General features: G+C 44.8%; 1 long non-coding RNA gene across 10 annotated transcripts in view; it reads left to right on the top strand.

The window, feature by feature from the left end:
• The window catches only part of LOC105479964 (uncharacterized), a 295,667-nt gene that overhangs the window by 192,179 nt on the left and 84,796 nt on the right, over positions 1-18,692 (top strand). For 8 of the 10 annotated variants that reach the window (XR_011608179.1, XR_011608181.1, XR_011608174.1 and 5 more), the window contains 2 exons: positions 533-601; positions 3,210-3,527. The exons of the other annotated variants lie outside the window; for them this stretch is intronic. This is a non-coding gene — a long non-coding RNA (uncharacterized lncRNA). Of the gene's footprint in view, positions 1-532; positions 602-3,209; positions 3,528-18,692 lie in introns of those variants that run through there. 10 annotated transcript variants of the gene reach the window in all.

Raw genomic sequence — 18,692 nt, 5'->3', positions numbered from 1 at the left:
CACCACCTTGTCCTCTTCTGCCTGAAATCTCCCCCTGCATCCTTCTTAGAACCTTTTTTTTTGAAACGGGGTTTCACTCTTGTTGTCCAGGCTGGAATGCAATGGCGGGATCTCGGCCCACCGCAACCTCTGCCTCCCAGGTTCAAGCGATTCTTCTGCCTTAGCCTCCGGAGTAGCTGGGACTACAGGCATGCGCCATCAAGCCTGGCTAATTTTGTATTTTTAGTAGAGTTGGGGTTTCTCCATGTTGGTCAGGCTGGTCTCGAACTCCCGACCTCAGGTAATCCGCCTGCCTCAGCCTCCCAAAGTGCTGGGATTCCAGGTGTGAGCCACTGTGCCTGGCCCTTAGAACACTTTTTATTGCATGTAGGGCCCACCCAGATAATCTGGAATAATCTCTCCATTTTATGATGCTTGACTTTATCATATCTGCAGACTTTGCCTTCTAAAGTGGCGCTCATAGATGCCAGGGGTTGTTCTTGGGAAGCCAGGATTCAGCCTCCATAACACCTGTTGTTTCCCTGGTACTCAGATTTCAGGGAAGTGGACGGGTTCATCGTTTCTCTGCAGAGGAGCTCATTCCGAAGAATGATGGACACAGGTTAGTAGTTGTCCAGGCCAGATGGAGGGATTACAGTATGTTATGACCTGTACTGGGATTTCTGAGACTAAGATTTGGTCTGGAGAGGGTGTGTTGATTATACTTCAAGTCTTCATTCAGTCTTCTGTGTATGAAGTGATACTCTGTGTACTTGGCAGGATTTAGAATTATAGAATGTTTCTTTTGTCTGGAACTAGTCTGCCCGTGGTGCTAAGTAAGACAGATGGATGAGAAAGGAGACACAACGCAGCATGGGGAAGGCTGGGAGAGGTGAATGAGAAGTGGAGAAAAGGAGATGATAACAGCGAGAGATGGGATTTGGGCTGGGCTCAGAAGGATGGGTGTCTTTTAGGAAACCATCCATGCCCATCTCTCCCATATTATTTAGTATCTATCTTTGCTTGTGTCTGTCATAAGGCTTCTCTCGATGTTTCTAGTAGTCTGTTTACCTGGCTAGGGTGAGGACAATGGCCTATCATGTTTTAGTCTGAGATTCCCAGCATGTAGCATGGCGCTGAACATGCAGTAGAAGCTCAATAAATATTGGCTGAATTGAATGAATTAGTGGAGAGGAGAAAGAAGGAAATTTTGGGCAGAGAACGGGCCCAAGAAAAGGCTTAAAGGCAGGGCAATTTTTCTCATGTCAATATAGCATGAGTCACCATGAGGAAAGTGGGGCAGTGAACCAGACTGGGCTCAGGGGATGGGTGAGCAGAGAGGAAGTGAGGAAATGGCTGCTCTGTTCTCACCACCGCTGGCCACGTTCCCGTGGCTGTTCTTGGCAGGTGTGAGGAGGTGGCGGACCGTGCCTGGCAGAACATACCTGGTGATGCAGGAGATGGGAAAGAAGAGGGGATAAGAGCAAAAGCTTTGCAGCTCGAGTCCTAGCGCTGCCACCTGTGTGAACTTGGGCAGACTGCTCACACCCTCTAAGTCGTGATTTTCTTTTCTTTTCTTTTGCTTCTTTTGAGACGGAGTTTTGCTCTTGTTGCTCTTGTTGCCCAGGCTGGAGTGCAATAGTGCGATCTCGGCTCACTGCAATCTCCGCCTCCTGGGTTCAAGTGATTCTCCTGCCTCAGCCTCCCACGTAGCTGGGATTACAGGCATGCGCCACCATGCCTGGCTAATTTTGTATTTTTAGTACAGACAGAATTTCACCATGTTGGTCAGGCTGGTCTCGAACTCTCAACCTCAGGTGGTCCACCCACCTCAGCCTCCCAAAGTGCTGGGATTACAGGAGTGAGCCATAGCGCCTGGCCTAAGTCATTGTTTTCTTATCTGCAAAATGAAGATCTACCTCACAGTTCTGAACTATGGATAAAGAAGACAAGCTGTGCAAAGAGTTTAGTGCAGTGCCTGGGATGTAGGTAACACTAATATTCTTGTGACTATAGATCACATTCATTAGGCTTCTTGCTGGAGGGAATCCTGGCCACACTGTGTGACTGGATGGATGTGCCTTGGTCAGCAGTACTGACTGGTGCTGACATCTGATCTGCTTCTTCTTTGCACAGTGAGCAACTAGCCAGCTTGTGTGACTCCATTAGGTCTCAGAGCAACTTTGAAGAGAAACCTGGAGATTCTGGAGGACAACGCCCATGTGTCTCAGGCCCTCTCTGCAAGTGTGAGCACCAATAGGGCCTTTATGAAAGATGAAGTTGTGGCTCTGGGTCCGTAGTCTACCTCCAGCTTGCAAAGCTCTTGCCTTGCAGCCTTGAAAAATCAAATGAAGGTGCATGGGGAGCTTTGAGGCGTCCTAGCTCTGCTAGAAAACAGGGGTCAAATGAGGCAAGCCGTGGTGCTAGACCTGATTGTAGAGCCAGACTATGTCACTGGACCTACTTCTCAAAGAGATTAGACAGGATCAGAGCCAATGGGAGCTTTTCCAGTGTTAATTGGACTTAGTTATAAATAACACGGAAGCCCCTTGTCATTGCTTCTCCAGGTGTCTGGCTTACATGCCAAAATACAGAACTTGAACAAAAATTTTCGAGACGTGCTAGTAAGTTTCAAGGTCTTCACCCTCGTGGCAGAGGTTGCGTAGCAGGTTTCCTTCTCATCAAGAGGCTTAAAAGTGAGAAGGAGCAGTGCATTTCAAGTTATTTGATAAATTGAGTAAAACCCATTTGCCTGTTGGAATATTTTTTTTTTTTTTTAGATGAGGTCCTCACTACAGTTCTAATTAAAAATCAATGTGATGTATAATTAAATTCTAGTGATCATATATGCACCAGCCCGTCTCTTTAGCTTTTAGCTGAAGGCAGGGGAGGCATGCTGTTATTGATCAGTGCAGGAGCCCTTTGAGGTTGTCAATAGATGTCTCGTCTGAGAGCCACATGGCCGCTCAAAGCCCACAGCAGCGCTGAGAGCTGAAGGACACTCCGCTGACTCCAGCATGCTCCCTGACCATTTAAGTGCTCTGCCAGGTGGGCCAGGACCCCATTCACCATCTCCACCTGCCATCCAGTCCTCCAAGAAGTGAGCTCCGGGGAGGAGGCTTTGGAAAGGGAGAGGAAGCCGATCAATGTTTTCCAGCTTCAAATGATCATTTTAGCTTCCTTTTCTCCATTAGACCATAGATAAATCTCCTCTAATTATTTTCCATCAGGTGTGTCAAGTACCAAGTCAAGTCCGCTGAGTCAGAATGACTAAAGATCACATTGATTCAAGACTTACCCAAAGGCCACTGATGTGTCTAGGTGATTCCATCCAGTCTGAGGAACGGTCCTACCCCTATTACATGAAGAACTATCATTGGGATTTTCCTTAAAAGATGTTCATGTTTCTTTGTACGAATTCTTGGCAACCTCCCAAGCAATTTACTGTAAAAGCTCATGTGTGTTAAGTGCATAATCCTTCTCCAAAGACTTCCATAATTTTTGTTTTGTCCTCTCGTGTGATCCTCATCACAATACAATGACCTGAGGCATGAAAGTGTTTTTTGTTGTTGTTGTTGTTGTTTGTTTATTTTCGACATGGTCTTACTCTGTTGTCCAGGCTGCTCTCAAACTCCTGAGCTCAAGTGATCCTCCCACATCAGCCTCCCAAAGTGCTGGGACTATAGGTACACGACACCATTCCCTGCTATAAGTGGCATTTTTTATTTCCACTTTACATAGGAGCATTTCCTCACCCAAAGCAGAAACTGCTAAAGGGTTTCTCCAGCCTAGGAGACTTTTGGAGTAGAACTTGGGTCTTCTGACTTCCTGTCCCATGCCTGACACCTGACACCATGCTGCCTGCTCAGGGACCACTGCTGACCCATCTTTCACTGCCAGGCCCTCCTCCTCCTCAGAAGACTTTGTCTCTCCCTCCTTTAAAGCTGAATTTAGTGACCATATATTTTATTTTTGACTCCCTCTCTTTCTTTAGTTTAGTTTTTTTTTTTTTTTTTTTTTTAATTTCAGACAGAGTCTTGCTCTGTTGCTCAGACTGGAGTGCAGTGAGTGCAGTGGCATGATCTTGGCTCACTACAACCTCCACCTCCCAGGTTCAAGCAATTCTCGTGCCTCAGTCTCCCAAGTAGCTGGGACTATAGGTACCCTCCGCCACACCTGTCTAATTTTTTATATTTTTAGTAGAGATGGGGTTTCCCCATGTTGCCCAGGCTGGTCTCAAACTCCTGACCTCAAGTCATCTGCCCGCCTCGGCCTCCCAAAGTGCTGGGATTACAGGCGTGAGCCACATGCCCGGCCATAGATTTTTATTATTCAAATACCAATACATCCTTGTTGTAACGGATTTAAAGTATGTATGAGAATATAGAGCCCAGTGTGAAAGGGCCCATTCCCGGCTTGGAGCTTATACATCCTGGCTGCTGTCCTGGGCCTCCGGGGAACGCCTGCTTTCCCTCCATTCCAGCATGCCTTTCCTCCTCCTCTTCCTTTTCTCCTCTTCTTTCCTTTCCTCTTCATCCTCCTCCCCTTCCTCCTTTTCCTCCTTTCTCCTTCCTTATTCTCTTCCCTTTCTTCTTCCTACTTCTCCTTTTCCCCTTCACTTTCTTTCCCCTCACATCTCTCTCTTCTCCCATATAGATTTAAATAAAATAAGGATGTTGTTTTATACAAATAAAATAATAGTTTTAGAAACATGCCTTGGTGGAAAGCAGGAATTTTTTCAAAACCCTTCCTGTATAAAGGAAAAAGACACGAAGCTTCCTGTAGTGTAGAGCTGGAGCTAATTTTAGGAAGAAGGAGGATTTGACACACATGAAGGAAAAGAGAAACTTGTTCCCCACGAGGCCTGGGGAGCCGAGGCAGGGAGTGAGACAAATAAGACCCTGTGAGTCACCTTTGAGTTCTCCCCTCCTCTCCATCCCATATGCAGGCTACTGGCAAATCCTCCCTGCTCTATCTTCATAATATATCCAAGATCCGGCTGGGCATGGTGGCTCACACCTGTAATCCCATCGATTTGGGAGGCCGAGGTGGGCAGATCACTTGGGGTCAGGAGTTTGAGACCAGCCTGGCCAACATAACAAAATCCCATCCCTACTAAAAATACAAAAATTAGCCAGGGGTGGTGGCGGGCAGCTGTAATGCCAGCTACTCGGGAGGCTGAGGCACGAGAATTGCTTGAACCTGGGAGGCAGAGGTTGCAGTGAGCTGAGATCGTGCCACTGCACTCCAGCCTAACAACAGAGCAAGACTCTGTCTCAAAACACACACACACACACACACACACACACACAGAGACACACATATATCTCAAATCCTTCCTTTTTTGATCACCTCCCAACTCACATCCTGGTGCATGCTATGAGCATCTCTTTCCTGGATTTTTACAGCTGCCTCAGTGGTGTGCCAGAGCCAGCTTGTTACATCACCTGCGCCGAATGTGAAGTTTCCAGGAATTCTACAAGTCAGTTGTTAAATGCATCCATTTCTAAAAATTAAACAATATAAACTTATTATTAAATTATGTTAAAAACCAAAGTAATAGATATTTAGAAGTCAACACTTCCTGATTTTACTCCACTTTACGGAGGCCATTGATCTGTATTGTATTCACATGGTGGGAATACTGTGCGATGCCAGGCTGCTGAACATCTCTCCCCAACTCTGCTTTCGTTCTTTTTATTTATTCATTTATTTTTTTGGAGATAAGGTCTTGCTCTGTCTCCAGGCTGTTAGAGTGCAGTGGTACAATCATGGCTCACTGCAGCCTCAAACTCCTGGGCTCAAGTGATCCTCACGCCTCAGCCTCTCAGGTAGCTAGCACCACAGGTGCATGCCACCATGCCTGATTACTTTTTATTTTGTGTTTTGTAGAAATGGGATCTCACTACGTTGCCCAGTCTGGTCTTGAACTCCCAGGCTCAAGCAGTCCTCCCACCTCGGCCTCCCAAGGCACTGGGATTCCTGGTGTGAGCCACCATGCTCTGCCTGCTTTCAGCTTTATTGGTGGAAATCAGTTGTGGTGGAAATATGAACACCACAGAAATCACCAAACACTACAAATCAGTAGTGGTCAACATTTTATAAATGCTCACTGGCCGTTTCACTCTGAATGAACAAAAGTCCCCATCTTCTGAAGTAAGAACTCACCAGGCCTGAAGCCTCTCGGCAATTCCCAACATACACCTTCTTCCCTAGTCTGGTAAGTTTATCCTACTGAAATACTACACCTGGAAGCCCAGCTAAAGTGTCACCTCTCTAGTGGAACTTTCCTTCTATTTTATTTATCTGGTCTTCCTGTTTTCCAATTCTTTTTATTTCATATACACAGTCTCACACTAACCTGTTCCTCAGTGTCTCTGACTGTACGATAAGTTCAGAGACAGAGTCCATACACATTAGGTGCTAAATAAAGGCATATCAGGGGCCAGGCACGGTGGCTCATTCCTGTAATCCCAGCACTTTGGAGGGCTGATGTGGGCAGATCTCTTGAGCTCAGGAGTTCGTGACCAGCCTGGGCAACATGGCAAAACTTTGTCTCTACAAAAATTAGCTGGGGGTGGTGGTGCATGCCTGCAGTCCAGCTACCTGAGAGGCTGAAAGAGGAGGATCGCTTGAGCCTGGGTGGTTGAGGCTGCAGTGGGCAGCGAGCATGTCACTGCACTCCAGACTGGGCAACCGAACAAGACTCTGTCTCCAAAAAGCAGCAAAAAAACAAGACAAATCACTGATGCAGGACTAGAGACGTGGCCCAAGATAATGTCACTAAGAGTAGCGAAAACAGATTTAAATATCATTATCATCTGACAGACCTAACCTTTCTGTCATTTGTTTCACCATTTGCATAACCATCTGTGAGGTAAGCAATATTATCTCAACTTTACAGATGACAAAGTTAAGAAACTTGCCCAGGTCAGACAGCTAGTAGGAGGCAGAGTTGGAACTTGAATCTGTGCTCTTTCTAAGAGGAGGAATTATTGGAGGAAAATGACTGAGGTTTCCATGGTAAATGGAATTCTCTTGGGAACTATACATGATATTGGAGACTGCTCTGGTGGCACCATGAATGCCCTGACTTGGACACTCTTGTTTTCCAGGTAAATACATTGTATGTGGTGTTTTGACATTTTTCCAGAATCCCAATGTGTACAAGAGGCTTTCTGGGTGTGAGACATTTATAACTAGGGGAGTTAGTGCTATCCTGTTGGGCTGGCCTCTTGGAAGCGATTTGCCTTGGTTTTTCTCAGTGAGCGGACTGAAGCTGGGGAAAATGACAACAAGGAATTGTAGCCCTTCTTGCTGTGGTTGGCTGTGACAACACATGACACTTATCATCCCCTCCACAGCCAGAACAGGGATTCATGGGGAACCCAGAAGGCTTGACTGATGGACTAAAATGTGGGCTTTGATGGCCTTCTTTTGGTCCTGCTTTTGTTGTTGTTGTTGTTGCTGTTGTTTTGTTTGATTGTTTGTTTTTTCCTGAGATAGGGTCTCACTCTGTTTTTGCAGACTGAAGTGCAGTGGCATGATCATGGTTCACCGCAGCCTTGATCTCCCCAGGTTCGGGTGATCCTCCCACCTTAGCCTCTCAAGTAGCTGGGATTATAGGCATGCGCCACAATGCCCAGCTAGTTTTTGTATTTTTAATAGAGAAAGAGTTGTGTTGCCCAGGCTGGTCTTGAACTTCTGGGCTGAAGCCACCCTCCCACCTTGGCCTCCCAAAGTGCTGGGACTACAGGTGTGAGTCACCACTCCTAGACTTGGGCCTGCTTTTGAATTATGCTGAGGCCGTCACAGTGGTCTCAAAGTCAAGCAGGCAGTACGGTCTACCCAGAACCATGTTAGGCTCATTTGATCTTAAAGTCAGCCTCTCTCTCTGATACATTTAGGTCATATATTAGGACGGCAGCAAAAGGCACATGATTGTAGAGAGGGATGAGCTTCAACCTTGGCTTTGGCTCTTACTGGTGATTCTCCTGAAGTCAGTTATTTTGCCTCTCTTTGCCTCAGAGTTTCTTCATTTGCAAAATAGGGGTAATGTTAGGATTAAGGGAGATAAAGTATGTGTCTAGTGCATGGTCAATGATCATCAAGATGAAGGTTTCCTTCCAGAAATACAGGTCGGGCCCCTCAGCAGGGATTTGGCTGGTCCCACCTGATGTCATTCTTCCCACTAGTTTCAAACTGGGCTGCTCGCCTGTGGCCAGGGAGTGGATTCCAAAGCATTCCTGTTCGCCAGCTCAGGCCTTGGGGCTGCTGTGAAGTTGCAATTCCTTTCATGGAGCTCATGTGTGTGACAGGGTGTGCCCAGCTCTTAAAGTGCTTTGAAGAAAATGCCTTTGTGCTAAAAGCTCTATAAATATAAGGCGCAGACCTGGGCGTGGTGTTTCCAGAATACTCCCAATTTGATGTTAGCCGTCATCAAAGACTCAGGCCATAGAAAAGTTGGAAATGCGGGTGGTTTACCAATTCAGTGATTCTCCAAAGCAGAGATGATTGTTTTTTCTTTTTCTTTTTCTTTTTTTTTTCCAACTTCCATTTCTTGACTTGCTTTGCTTCATGGTATAAGGCCCATGTTGCCTTTCTTGTGTCCAGAGCTACAAAAACCTGATTTCAAGTATCCTGTTGAAGAATTACCAATTGCATACTCTCTCTCTACCCCTTTCTCCCCCACCCCACCCACCAACCATCCAGAGCCACCCAACAGCTCCTCCTGGTGGCCATCGTGGAGAGAGATTCTCGGATCACACACCTTTAACCTTCGGTACGAACGTACTTCATTCATTCATTCAACCACTTTTTATCGGTTAACTGCTGTGCACAAGGCATCTTGCTAGATGCTGGAGATACCAATAGAATAAATAGGGTTCCTGCCTTCAGGGGGTCACAACTCTGTGAGGAAACAAACAAGTGATTATAATTACACAGTGACTGTGTCATAACAAAAGTATGCCCAGGAGCATGGTGAGGAGCAGGAAAGGAACCCAAGGCATATTGATCTTGAAGTTATGAAGGCCAGAACTTCAGGGCCTCCTCATTTGCATGGGCTCCTTCTGAGTCCATACATGTGTGCATATAACACACACACACACACACACACATATTTTTTTCAGAGACAGGGTCTTGGTCTGTCACCCAGGCTGGAGTGCAGTGGCGATCACAGCTTACTGCAGCCTGAAACTCCTGGGGTCAAGCGATCCTCTCGTTTCAGCCTCCCGAGTAGCTGGGATAACAGACGCACACCATCACTCCTGGCTAAGTTTTGTATTTTTTTGTACAGACTGTGTTTTGCTATGTTGCCAAGACTGGTCTCAAACTCCTGGCCTCAAGTAATCCTTCCTCCTCAGCCTCCCAAATTGCTGGAATTATAGGTCTTAGCCACCATCCCTGGCCTATGGTCACAGATTTTTATAAAATTTACAGGAGTAACCCATTTTGAAGGAATCAGTTAAGATTACACTTGTCTTCTACACTAACATTTACTGTCATATCCTCCTGCTATTGGGGGACATGGAAGCAGGAAAAGGTGTCTTTGGAATTGGCTTAGGTAGGGTTGAGTTGGGGATAGAATTTGTTTGGGTTTAGCGAGGTTTTTTTTTTAGATGGAGTTTTGCTCTTGTTGCCCAGGCTAGAGTGCAATGATGCTCACCGCAACCTCTGCCTCCTGAGTTCAAGCGATTCTCCTGCCTCAACCTCCCGAGTAGCTGGGATTACAGGCATGTGCCACCACACCCGGCTAATTTTGTATTTTAGTAGAGACGGGGTTTCTCCATGTTGGTCAGGCTGGTCTTGAACTCCCGACCTCTGATGACTGGCCCACTTCGGCCTCCCAAAGTGCTGGGAATACAGGCATGAGCCATCGTGCCTGGCCCCTGGATTTAGTGAGATATTTTTATGGGTTCATAGTTAAGCTGTTGTCAGGCTTCCTTGTGTGGGAGCAGCTTCCAGAAATACTCCTATCACCCACCTTTCTGACTCAGCAACGCTGTGACGTAAAGCTTCATGATCAGAGGCTATATCACAATTGAAACATGCCTTCTAGCTCTGGGCACTAGAGCTAGGTGAACAATGGAGGAGAAACGTGATTTAGATGGATGAAGCCAGAAGCTAGTCTGTGGAATGTTCTTTAAATTATCAGACTTGTCACTTTGTAAGCAGAGGATTTGGTTGTGGGAAAACTTGAGAGAGGCTTCTGCAGATGTGGGAGCAGTCTTCAACTCTTTTTTTTTTTTTTTTTTTTTGAGACGAAGTCTTACTCTTGTCCCCCAGGCTGGAGTGCAATGGCACGATGTCGGCTCACTGCAGCCTCTGCCTCCTGGGTTCAAGCAATTCTCCTGCCTCAGCCTCCCCCAAGTAGCTGAGATTACAGGTACCTGCCACCACACCTGGCTAATTTTTGTATTTTTAGTAGAGATGGGATTTCTCCATGTTGGCCAGGCTGGTCTCGAACTCCTGACCTCAAGTGATCCGCCCACCTCAGCCTCCCAAAGTGCTGGGATGACAGGTGTGAGCCACTGCACCCAGCCCAGTCTTCAACTCTTATACGGCATCACTACTGAGTTTGAAGCTGGAAGACATGTTTTCAAACAGTCTATAAGCTAAAGCAAATCACTAGAAACTATTAGAGCAAAGAGAATGGATCTTTTTTTATCCTCTGTATTGAAAATAAAAGGTAGAAAATTGTTTTATGAAGAAGAGATCAGCGTTTGCAGCAAAAATGTAGAGGAAAGAGAACTATTATAGAGGTATATGAGGCAGTCACTATTTCTGTGGATTTTGTAATAGCTGTGGAATTTGTCAGATGTTATTGTGATAGGTTATGATTTTATCCTCATTCTAGATAAATGTTCGCTTTCATGCCTAATTTTTCCTTTGTAATTTTGGATTCTTTTCTTTCATACTTCAGACCCTATACAACTTGGATCCGGCCCAGGAGAGACCCCAAGTGTGTCCTGGGGAGGACCAGTGGGGCTTCATGGAGGGTCAGTGTGGGTGCCGAGAGATGGAGGAATCTTATGAGCTGGCCAAGGGCAAAGTGAGCAGGGGAATTTCCAGGCAGAGGGAAAAAGTCAAGAGGCCTATGAGAGCCCTTCTGTAGAGGAAAGTGGGAAATTGCAACTGAGGGCATGGAAGCGATCAAGGCCCCCAGGCTGGGTCATGGAGAGCTCTTCTGCTGTCCACAAGGTTCCCAAGGGAGAACCCCTCAGTGTTCAGGCAGGGAGTAGGCAGATGCTGATTGGAGGGTCAGCTAACTTTTCCTCTGTCTTTATCACTCAGCTTTTGATTAATTCTACCTTTTCCCATCTCTCTGTACATATCCCCTTAATCTTCCTCCTTCCTCATACTTTCTGGTTAATTCCTTTAACTGCCCTCTTCGCTACCTTTCCACACCAAGGAATGCTTTTTTATTTTATTTTTTATTTTTTTCAGAGAGACTCTTGCTCTGCTGTCCAGGTTGGAGTGCAGTGGCTCGATCTCAGTTCGCTGCAACCTCCGCCTCCTGGATTCAAGCCATTCTCCTGCCTCACCCTCCTGAGTAGCTGGGATTACAGGTGCATGTCACCACACCTGGCTAATTTTTGTACTTTCTTTTAGTAGAGATGGGGTTTCACCATATTGGCTGGACTGGTCTCAAACTCCTGACTCAAGCAATCCTCTTGCCCCAGCCTCCCAAAGTGCTTGGATTATAGGCGTGAGCCACTGCACCCGGCCCAGTGAATGCTTTTTTCTCTCTCTCCTGTTGATTTGTGAAATAGGAATGACTACAATCATCAAAGGAACTAACACAATGTCAGTGAGTACCCATATGTGTTCAGTGCTGAGTAAGTAGTTGATAATTAAAGTAGTAAAGATATTGCCCTCAAGAATCCTGTGGGCTATGGGGAGATTCAGCTAAACAAGCAACCAGATATCCGATTTTTAATAAGTGCCAGAAAAGAAACCGTGTATTGATTTATTCATTCATCCTTCAATGGACATTTGGCTGTTCCCACCTTTTGCTTATCGTGAATGATGCTGCGTTCATCTGTCTGCATTCCTGTGAGTACCAGTCTTTCGTTCCTTGGGTACAGACATAGGAGTGGAATTGCTACCATTTGTGTTTTGATGCTTTGTCCTTCTATCTTCCCACTATCTCAATTTATCAATTGTTTCCCGTGCTTCTTCAATATTTCCATTTATTTCCACCACCCCGTCCCTTCTGGTGTACAGCACATGGAAAGATCCAATCTGAAATAAATGTTCAAATACTTTGAAGAAAAAAGTTCCTATGATTTTCAGATACAGAAACCTCAATGTTAAGCCATTGTGGAAAATCTTTATTTCACAAAAGGATCTAAAAAGTACGAAGGGAACTGAGGAGAAAGAAAATCTCAACGAAGGCAGTTCTGGGAAACCATCTCTCATCAGCCTTCCTTCTTTTTTTTTTTTTTTCCCAACCTTCATTCTTGAATGATTACCACCATACTTGGTTTTTATCATATTCTTGGACTTAGGAAAACAAAGGTTTCACACAGATTGAGACCCACTTCTCTGCCTTCCCATATGTTGATTTATTTCTTGATTTAGTGAGCTTGCAAATATAGATAGATTACTTTCTTAAGCTGCTTCATAAGATGGAGCAATCTGCAGCTGGGGTGACACAAGCATACCAGAAAGGCCTGCTGCCTTGTGGTGGGAAGGACTTGAACTGGAGAACTGCAGACTGTATTCCTAGACAAACAACTGAAGCCATTCTGTACACTGCAGAATTTGAAAATTAAAGCAAAACTCTTTGTAACAATGCCTGAGTTGCCTTCTAAGTTTCCTTTCAGCTTTAGAAGCCTAAGATTCTAAATATATTGCTGGCTTTGTCATGTAATCAGATACAAAAGTGGGACCATTCCTATTGACATTTCTTACTCTGAATCTAAGCATAAAAGGTTTGTTGAAATAGAAATTGACTCTGTATTAGCATATGTCCATTTCTAAAAAGTACATTGACTTCACTTCCCTTTGCACTTGTGTGTTCTGCGTGTTTAATGTGGAGTGTTTGGTGAAGACTGTCTCACGAGAAGGTCCTGGCTTTAGTAACTTGGGGGAATTCTTCAGTTGAAATGCCAGGTAGTTCTTATCAGATACTTTGACAAGCCCCTAACTAGAAAGAGGAAAATGTCTTGCAGTTTGTTATAAAACTCTTCAAAGACATTATTCTATCTTTTCGGTAACACGATTCCATTTCATGTTCCTACTACATTCTTTGCATTCTCTTCTTGTTTAATCTCAAAGATACTTGTTTTCTCTATGAGTGACTTTCATGCGGTTTGTCGTGTGTTATAATTTCTTTTCTTTGGATGAAGTGTCCATATTCATGGTGGTTTTAAGAAGCATGCATGAGGCCTGGGATGCTTTTCTTTTTTTTTTTTTTTTTTTTTGAGACTGAGTCTCTGTCACCCAGGCAGGAGGGCAATGGCGCAATCTTGCAATCTTGGCTCACTGCAAGTTCCATCTCCGGGTTCAAGCGATTCTGCTACCTCAGCCTCCCAAGTAGCTGGGATTACAGGTGCCCACCACCATGCCCAGCTAATTTTTGTATTTTTGTAGAGACTGGGTTTCACCACGGTGACCAGGCTGGTCTCACACTCCTGACCTCAGGTGATCCACCCGCCTTGGCCTCCCAAAGTGCTGGGATTATAGGCATGAGCCACCACATCCAGCCCTGGGATGCTTATTTTATCTGAGGAACACAACCTCAATCAGGCTGCATGGACGGATTGAAACAAAGCATAACAGACCCATCTTAGGAAAGGTAAGTGGCCACATGCAGAAAAGACACAAATAGCATAGGCAAGCCTGAATGTCTACATAGTCACCTCTTACTGGGATGCTTTATTTTATCTGAGTAAGAGGTGACTCAGGCTTGCCTATGCTATTTGTATCCCTTGCTAAGCAAGGTTCATTTTTGGAAAGTCTCTGCATGTGGCCACTCACCTTTCCTCAGATGGGTCTGTTGTGCTTTGTTTCAATCCATCCATGCAGCCTGGTTGAGGCTGTGTTCCTACAGGTTGCGATTCTCACTTCCCGAACAGGAGAAGTGAGACTTGGAGACACTGTCTTGCATTGATTCTGTCCTGCATTGTTTCCATTGCCTCTTTGTGTTGACTCTAAAGGAAACTTGCTGAAATCGTGTCTCCAGGATAAATGGCATGGAAGCCTTATTCCCTTAAATATTTTCTGCCTGTGTGCGTTTTCAAGTATTGACAATGGTTGCCCGGTGAATATACTGTGCTCTGGCAGGGTCGATAATTTCTGGATCTTCAGGGATCATCTTGCTTTCTAATTAAGCCCTACACATCTCTAAAAACAGACATTTGCTTTGATATTTCATGAAACAAAGGCATAGATTGAGCAACTTGAATGCGTTGTTGTTACAGTTGCAGTGGCCGAAGGACTTCTCTACTGAGAAATGAAAACAATTCTCCATTTTCTTCTCATTTAAACCCATCAAGACTTAAAAAAAAAAAAAAAAGAAAGAAAGAAAAGAGGGCTAATCATTTATAGCCTGTGAGAATGAAGTCCCTGGAAGCTGTATGTCTTGGGAGCACTGTGGCCTTGTACATGTTTGTTCACTCAAGAAGAATTTGCAAGTAGACATTTCATTTAAAAGTATTTGTAGATCTCCCTTCCCATAACTTCATTGTGTAAATGCTCCCTTCCTCAAGAATTTGTTCACTCAACACATATTTATTGATTGTCCACTCTGTGGGGAGCACTATTCTGGCCCCGGGCACACAAGCGTCTATAGTCGACTGTGTATCCTTAAAGAGCTTGCAAAGTTGTTAAAGGGAAAAAAGAAAAAAAAATGGAATGGTGGGGCTATTTGCATACAAACACTAAGCTCCAAGGTTTGCAGATGTAATAATGAAGCCACCAAGATAACAATAAACAACTTTCTAGCCCTGAAGGTTTCATGCCCCTGCTAAGGCTGGATAAATGATTTCACCACAGAATATTGGATTAGAAGAATTTCATTTATGGTTTACATGGGTTATAACAAAAATGTGAGTGCTGCTAGAATGTCTTCTACTAGTCTACACTCAGAGAAGCCTCTGAGCCTTTTCCTTTCCCTAAAGAGGTTAATTTTCTTTCAGCTACCTTTTGAACCTTGAAAATGCAGCCAAAGAGAAGCCAGGGTCTACCCTACTGTATTAGGGTTCTCTAGAGGGACAGAACTAATAGGATAGATGTATATATAAAGGGGAGCTTATTAGAGAGTATTGACCCACACAGTCACAAGGTGAGGTCCCACAACAGGCCGTCTGTAAGCTGAGGAGCAAGGAAGCCAGGCCGAGCCCCAAAGCTGAAGAATTGGAGTCGGATGTTCTAGGGCAGAAAGCATCCAGCTGGGGAGAAAGATGGCGGCCGGAAGACTCAACCAGTCTAGTCTTTCCACGTTTTTCTGCCCGCTTTTATCCTAGCCACGCCGGCAGCTGATGAGATTGTACCCAGCCACGCTGAGGGTGGGTCTGCCTTTCCCAGTCAGCTGACTCAAATGTTAATCTCCTTTGGCAACGCCCTCACACACACACCCAGGAACAACACTTTGCATCCTTCAATCCAATCAAGTTGACACTCAGTATTTGCTTACACCTACTTATTTGCTTCCATTCTTCTCTTGAATTTTCTAAGGAACTGGAGTCATAAGCCCTGGAAATAAAGAGACCAGTCATGGCTAGAACTTCCTTGGCCCCTGTATAATTTTGTTTTGAAGACTAGTGAGAAATACAGAAATGATCACCTTGACCTTTAGCAAAGGTTATCAAAGAAAGAAGGAACCTAACTGTCTTGCTCTCACCCAGTTGATGGCTACGTTTTCTCTGGGTAGAAATGCAGCTTTCTCTAGCATTTGTGGGTTTTTCTCTATTGTTTTTCCTGCATACCTATAAGAAGTGTAAGATGAAGTCAATGTGGGTAAGTAACCCGTCTGTTCACATTTATTTTTAGAAATAACTTTGAGGCAGTAAATGTGAGGCAGTGACATACATACCTCCTTGTAATAGTTCATTAATCATCTTAACATTTATAAGCCATAATCTTTCTACTGTTTGAGAGGAAAAAATCTGAAAACAATATTTATACTAATGAATTTTTTATGGGCCTTTCCATCCTAAGGAATGGCTGCTGAGCAAAGCAATGCAACTTGCTTAGAGTATTGTAGGTTTCTTTTTTTCATTGCCATTTTAATTTAAATTCGGGGGTACATGTGCAGGTTTGTTATGTGGGCCTATTGTGTGACACTGAGGTTTGGGCTTTTATTGATCCTGTCACCGGATAGCGAGCACAGTACCCCATAGGAAGTTTTTCAGCCCTTGTCCCCCACCCCCTCCTTGTGGAGTTCCCATGTTTATCTCTGTGTGAACCCGAGATTTATCTTCCACTTTTAAGTGAGAACACGCAGTATTTAATTTTCTGTTCCTGTGTTAATTCACTTAGGATTATGGCCTCTAGCTGCATCCATGTTGCTGCAAAGGACATGATTTTATTCATTTTTATGGCTACATAGTACTCCATGGTGTATATGTACCACATTTTCTTTATTCAGTCCACCATTGATGGGCACCTAAGTTGATTCCATGTCTTTGCTATTGTCAATAGTGCTGCAATGAACATATGTGTGCATGTGTCTTTTTGATAGAACACTTTATTTTCCTGAGATTGCTGGGTTGAATGATAATAAATGAATAATTTATTATTTTGTTTTTAGTTCTTTTAGAAATATCCAAACTGCTTTCTACAGGGGTAACTAATTTACATTCCCACCAACAGTGTATACACATTCCCTTTCCTCCAAAACCTCACCAACATCTGTCATTTTTTGACTTTTTAATAGTAGCCATTCTGACTGATGTGAGGTGATAGCTCCTTGTGGTTTTAATTTACGTCTTTCTCATGACTAGTGAGGTTTCCTTATGGTCAATGCCCAGTTCTCATGACCACCTCCCAGTTATTTATCAGCTGTGAGCATTTGCCTCCAAACAGCTTGATAAGGATTTTCAGTGGGTCATCTTGCAATTGCTCTATCACTTCTGTATTTTCTTACCTTTGCCTACCTCTAAAGCTACACCAATATTATAATTAATACCATGAATGGAAATTTGATTTTCTGCCTTTTAGTCTTCCAGGAAGGCAGAGCTAGAAGCAGTGGGTGAGATTTGGAAAGCCAGATTTCAGTTAAACAGAGGGGTGCCCTTTCAAACCATCAGAGCTGCCTATGGACAGAGCCACTTTGAAAGGTGATGAGCACACAGTTAGTAGAGTTCTGCAGGCGAGAGGCTGCATCATATCGTCAGGGATAGCAGAAGGAAGGTGCCAACATTTGGAGGGAAGTAGGAAAAAAACACGCCTGTGGTCCGTCTAGACCCTCAGTATTTTATTTTGTTTTCTTTAGTTGTTAATTGAATTTCCACCTAGGCAGAGTGCAGTGGTACCATCATGGCTCACTGCAGCCTTGAACTCCTGGGCTCAAGCAATCCTCTAGCCTCAGTGCCCTGAGTAGCTGAGACCACAGGCCCCCACCACCATGCCCAGCTAATTTATTATTTCGTTTGTAGCTATGGGGACTCGCTATGTTGCTCAGGCTGGTCTTGAACTCCTGGCCTCAAGCAGTCCTCCTGCCTTAGCCTTCCCCACAAGTCTTAAATTTCCCCACATCCGTAGCACTGAGGCAGAGCATTTTTCACTGTAGACTCTGACTGCTCCCATCACCAGAAGGTGCATAGCACACAATGCAGGGGAATGAGGCTGTCTTCCACATTTGGCATTTGGTCCTAGAGATTTTTTCAGCTTAGTTTCAGGTCCTGGGATGTGGCTGAACAAGATGTTGCTGGACTTTGAGGACGGATATGCGCATGCCTGGTTTCCGCAGACACTTCATTTTAGCCTCTCAGATGAACTGAGGCATCCTCAGTTTGGTTAAGTAGGTGGTTAGGCAGGTTAAAATGAGCAGATTACCAGGTGCAGGCTCTGCAGCTCTATGGAGAAACATCATAAAGTTAGAGTCCAGATTCAGTCTCTGGGGTGCAGGGGAAGGGGCCTCTGGGTGGGGAGAAAGGCAGACGGGCTCTCTTATTAGGTAGGGCTGGGAAAAAGATGTCAGTGCTTTCAGGAATGTAGCTAAACTCATGCTTCCGGGCTCTGAGCAAGTAAGAATCTAAACCAACATGAAAGCACCCTCTCAGCCCTTCCAGCGTCCTTGGACAGTTGCGCCAAGGAAGCTGGGACTGCATGGACTCAACACGTTCCAGACCTTGCTGCTGAACACTCAGGCTGAGCTCTCGAGTTGGCAGCGCAGAAACACATAATGTCAGTTACAGTCTGGCTGCCCAAGGAAGCATCTTTCCAAGCAGCGTCGTGTACAATGAGCATAAGAACTTTCTAGAAAGCCACTCCCAGTGACTGGTGCTGCTTAAGGTCTTCAGTGCTTGCTTTCCTCATGTAGAGGTGCAGAGGACAGAGAATGTCAGCTCTCATGTAGGCGGCAGGGGCCACGCTGATAGCCATATGACCTCCACCTTTCCCTTTTCCTGTGCACATTTTCCCTTCCCTGACCTAAGACCCTTTACTCAACTCCCCAGAGGATGTTTTCTGTAACTAAATCCAAGGCCAAAGACCGTCAGACTCTAATGGATACTTTTATGACTGCCATGTCACCATGACTG

The sequence above is a fragment of the Macaca nemestrina genome, chromosome 9 (genome assembly GCF_043159975.1).
Source record: "Macaca nemestrina isolate mMacNem1 chromosome 9, mMacNem.hap1, whole genome shotgun sequence".
Taxonomy (NCBI): Eukaryota; Metazoa; Chordata; class Mammalia; order Primates; family Cercopithecidae; genus Macaca; species Macaca nemestrina.
The sequence above is the reverse complement of the archived record's forward strand: the minus strand, read 5'-3'. Positions and strand labels throughout refer to the sequence as shown.